This window comes from Notothenia coriiceps, unplaced genomic scaffold (genome assembly GCF_000735185.1).
Source record: "Notothenia coriiceps isolate Sejong01 unplaced genomic scaffold, NC01 NC01_scaffold00017902, whole genome shotgun sequence".
In the NCBI taxonomy this organism is placed as follows: Eukaryota; Metazoa; Chordata; class Actinopteri; order Perciformes; family Nototheniidae; genus Notothenia; species Notothenia coriiceps.
The window spans coordinates 51,860-56,904 of record NW_011350603.1 but is presented as its reverse complement, the minus strand read 5'-3'; the positions used below and the strand labels follow the sequence as shown (position 1 = coordinate 56,904).

General features: G+C 42.7%; 1 protein-coding gene across 2 annotated transcripts in view; it reads right to left on the bottom strand.

Annotated features, from left to right (window-relative positions):
* lingo3a (leucine rich repeat and Ig domain containing 3a) overlaps positions 1–3,372 on the bottom strand; it is a 35,259-nt gene extending 31,887 nt beyond the window's left edge. For both annotated transcript variants that reach the window (XM_010777266.1, XM_010777265.1), the window contains exon 1: positions 2,867–3,372. The gene's annotated coding sequence lies outside the window, so the exon portion shown is untranslated. The remainder of the gene's footprint in view (positions 1–2,866) is intronic.
* Between the last annotated feature and the right edge of the window lie 1,673 nt (positions 3,373–5,045).

The following is a 5,045-nucleotide window of genomic DNA, read 5'->3' as shown; positions in this document are numbered from 1 at the left end:
GGGGGGGGGCGCATGGTTGCAATGCTGACTTAGTATGTCAAACAAGTACATTTGACCAGATAAAGTAGCAGGAAGATCCAATCTTAAAGGGGCCCTATTATGTTCATTTTCAGGTTAGTATTTGAATTGTGTGCCTCTACTGTAACATGCTTTAATGTTCAAAAAGCTCTTCTCATACTGCCTGTGCTGCAGCACCTCTTTTCACCCTCTGTCTAAAACCAGAGCCCAGTCTGCTCTGATTGGTTAGCTGGTCGGCTCTGTTGTGATTAGTCAACCGCTTAGAAATGTCCCGCCCCTAAGCCTATCACGTACAATGTGTTGGAATGCTAACCAATAGGAACTCAAGTGTTACAGAGTGATGTCACTATGTTGCGGAAGTAAACAAAGGAGTCCAATGGAGGGGTTTTAAGAAAGGTGTGTGTGGGAGAGAAACTCCCTCTGGAGGGAACTTTGGGATGTTAGTCTTTGCAGACCATTTACATGCACAACAAAGCTATATAACACATTACAGGAAAGTAAAACAAGACAACAACAAGAGCCTTGTTTTACCTTGTATGAAAATAATGGTAGTCGACATCTTCCCTAAGGTAACCAGGTCAGCCAGCTTCTATCATCACAACAAATATGAAAAGACGCAGTCAAATTTGTAAATAAAAGATTTGTAAGGGCCAAATTCTCTCTAAGCTCTCCAATAGCTTACAGCCTCATCTGAAAATCTATAATGGCATTACAGTAGTCTGTGCGTTGGAGGACGGCCAGCACACAGGGCTCTTGATCGTTCCAGCTGGACATCTTAACAAAGACAGCAGACATGCCAGCGAGCCTGCAGGTATCTGACAGCCACTCATAGGGGCGCTCGCTCCTCTTCCTCCTTCTAGTCCTTCCTCCTCAGCCCACATACTCCCTCTGTAGGAGCAGCACTACCCTCCTCTAGCTGACAGCGGATGCATCTCTGCTTTACTTCCCTCATAAATACTCCAGAGTTGAAAACAATGAGGCCGAGCATTGGCAGTGTTCAGCTGAGCTAATGTCACTATTGAGCACGGCTGACAGCTTTATGTGCGGCAAAAAGCATCAAAACGAGGAGGTAAGTGTAGGAGTAGAAATGGACAAGACTAACAAGTCTGATACAACAAAGCACTCTGAGGGCCACATAGACCCGTCAGCAGACATTTCATTACTGACACATAAATCTGTCAAATAGAGAGGCTAAGTGGCACCTCGGGTACCATTAAGTGCTGTTGTATAATTGCATTCACTTCAACGCTGGTTTGCTCATGTTGATTTTTAGACAGTAGCAGCTAATGTGGCTTTCAACAGCGCGTGACGACAATGACACATGTGTGACAAGTATAGTTTTAACTTGATGAGATAAACATGAAAAATGGTAATTGAACATGAAAGCACTTTACAATGTGCTTTTCATTAACCCATTATTTCACACACTAATGGCGGCTATAAAAAGCGGTTGCACATCATTTTTCGAGTCATTTGCTAAATCATACTTGAACATGGCAAACAGGACTGATCAACATTTGCCCAAAAACTAGATGATTCCCCATACATACAACATATTTGTACCTAATCACGTCACAGGATCGATGCCTAAGATGTTTAATTGTTTGGTTAACAAATCAGGTAATGCTTCATTCACTGCACACAAGAAGCGAATAGAGAGAGGATGATAAAGTGTTGTGGTTTTAATTACAGAAATGTAGCGGCAATGAAAAACTATAAGATGCCCGTTTCAGTGGATTTGTGGGTTTTTGCATTACTGTGATTGGTTTCGCACTCATTTAGGGATAGCGGTGACATCATTTAAAGTAAGTACCCAAGTGACTGCCTTCTATCAAGACATATAAAATCAGGGTAGAGACCCCTGTTAGCCCCTGGTAGTCAAAGAGTTTAAGGCATTCAACATGAATTTCTGCAGTTCGGATCGTGCCAAGCACTTTTGATGCATGTCACTCCACATTAATATCTCCCTTAAATTCCTGTCTCTTCCCTGCTGTCGACTTTCTAATAATGCCACGAAAGCTACATGAAGAAAAACACTTCATAGTTGTGACTATCAACAAATGCAAATCTATTTCTATACAAATCCAAATTTAAATAATGTAATTACATGTCTTGCGATGTATGTAGGCAAATGTATGCAAGAAATGCCGGGACGGTGATACACCCTGACAGATGAGGAATGAGATAAAAGAAAAACTGTCAGACCTTTCTTATGAAACAGTTTATTTCTGGAAATGCACAAAGGACTGAACAGAGAGACAGTTAAGGCACTAACAGAGATGGAGAGGGGCTGAGCAAACACAGGCAGAGGCTCAGATGTGTCACAGCAACAACAGGCACCGAGCCTCTTACACTAAGATGACTGCAGGGATCGATCATAGGCTGCCTTCCCCTCTCTGCCCCGTTTAGATCATTAAATCCTAATTGAGAACTGGCAACCAAAGACACACACGCAGGCACACAGAGAGGCTGCGCTCGCATGGATGAAACATCTCATGGATGACAAAAGAAAAGCACGGGCGGCGTGAGATAATAAGACCAAATGTCCATTTGAGTTAGAGAGCAAATCGATCCGCCTGGACTGCACCATGACAGAGTGAGAAGAGGCTGAGGGGGTGAACTAGTGTCACAGTGATCAGGGGGTGAATCTTACACTCCGCCGGTCATCATGTTTAAGTGACCATTGAGATCTGGATGATAGGAGAGTGGCAGCATGGGGAAAAAAACACAAGAGATTAACCCCATGTCTCTCAACTCTCTGTGGTAAAAAGTGCCAGACAGCACATCAAGTGGACCACCAGATGATTGTGTGTATGTGGTTGTGGTTGCGTGTGTGAAGTTGGCTCACCCAGGACTAGATCTTGCACAGCTCTCCTTCCATCGGAAAGCCTGGAGGTGCTTAGATCACTGTTGGCCGTCTGCTCTGTCTGAGTCTGAGTGCAGGATGATGTTGCTCCTCCAACACTGAGCTTCTTCCTCTTCTTATTCTTCCAGCAACAGCAGCTGTAGTACTGGACTGCATTCACTCACCTTCCTCTCCTCCCAGCACTGCTGTTGAATTATCTACCGCCCCCCAAATGAGGTCCCTCTCCGCTCCTCTTTGTGGGAGGAATGCAGCAGCAGCAGCAGCAGCAGCGACTCCTCTCACCGCGGGATCCCGGCGCTGTGTCTCGGTGAAGCGGTTAGCTCTGCCACCGACAGCGGCATGCAGCTCGGACTGACGGTGCTCTCGTTATTGGGTTGCATGTGTATGAGTGACCTGGCATTTATGTGTGTGTGGGACGTGGAGCGTTGCATGTGTATCAGCGTGTGTATGTTTGAAAGAGGACCCGGCTGGGGCTCATCTGCGCTCTCTCTCCAGTCTCTCTCTCTCTCTCTCTCTCTCTCTCTCCAGTCTCTCTCTCTCTCTCTCGTACTCGGGCTGTTTGGTGCTGCATTGTGTGGGGGGAAAACGAAAGATGAGATCTCAATTTAAAAATGTATCTCACTTTAGCTTTCTGATGGAGGGTTTACTCACATTACTCTGCAGGGACTCACTGTATGAAAAAGCAATGTTAAATAGATTTAATAATATGCTTAAATAAATATGTGAATAAATACAGAGAAATTTAGAAATGTGCCTACCATTAGATTTGGTATTGTATTAGGCCTCGGATTTAAACTGAAATAGCCTATGCTTATGACGGATTTATTTGGTCTGTCACTGTTCGTTTGTAATCCATACAGCAATTTGAGATGCGGGAATTGAGTTTGTTTAAACCTACCCTAACAGATATTAGGACATTTTTTAACAGATTGTGTGTCGGATTGGGCAGCATCTAGCGATAGGGTAGCACATTACAACCAAGTGCATACCCCTCCCTTTACAATAATGCAGTAATGGGAAGCCAAGTGCAAAACCATGGTAAGGCATTGGTATCATTGAGGACCTTGACCTCCCTCAGTGACCCTACTGTACTTCCCACGGCTCTGATTATAGGAGTAGCAACATTCCGGCAGGGGCTGGCGCTACCACAGTTGCAACACGTCCTCCAACTCATACGACCAAATGGGCCGATTGTTCAGGCCCTTATTACAACCAAATATGTCGTTTGTTCGAGCGCTTAATACGTCCTATAATTACGTTTAAAAGTTTTCTCCCTCTAGTGCTCCCGTTGAATGCAAACGTTACAGATGGTCGTTTATTCACAAATAACCCTCTCTGTAAAATCCTAATTTGTAGGATAGTTTGGCCAAAAAACGCGTTTTGATTAGATTTCTAGCGAGAAGTGTATATTGTACTTTTAGAATCCACGTCCAGTCGATATGTAGGATCTATAGGATGATTTGAGGTATGGGGCAGCCTCCATGTAAAGTTACGGGTTGAAAACAATATTTCCGGTCTCGACGTTTTCATAATAAAACCAATGATCAAATGATTTAACAGTGATATCTGCAGTACTCATCAACTAAAAAACATCAGTGTATACGTTTATCCTTGTTAATTATATGACATTTATTGGTTTAAATTGTGTACAACTAATTCAGCTGACTTTTATATTTGATCCAATTAGTAGATAGGTTATATTTACACCATAACGGTGCACAGCTGATAGAAAGGGATTTTTTTGTAGTTTTTAAAGATATTATTTACTGAACTACCTTTCCAACTCCTCATGCAGTTGACTGTTACAGGACAACCATCAGAACGCAACCTCCTGCAGGACGTGATTTATGACAATAAGATCTCTAGTGGTGTCATAGAAGAACTATACAAAGATAAGATATAAAGATAAGTACGGAAGTGAAGGGGGGTTAAAACATACATCCGCATGAGAATTATAAATTTACAAAAGTAGTTTATTTTTGCATAAGTCTGTTGTTTTAAGTTATTCCACGAAATGGTGCCAACCGACGATCAATTATTTTGTATTATCTAAAGTTTGTATTAATACTGATAATTGAAATAACACCTTTACATATTGTCTTGCCATTTCCTTTTATGTCAAAGTCCCAGAGAGACTAAACTGCTCGAAATACGGTACTTG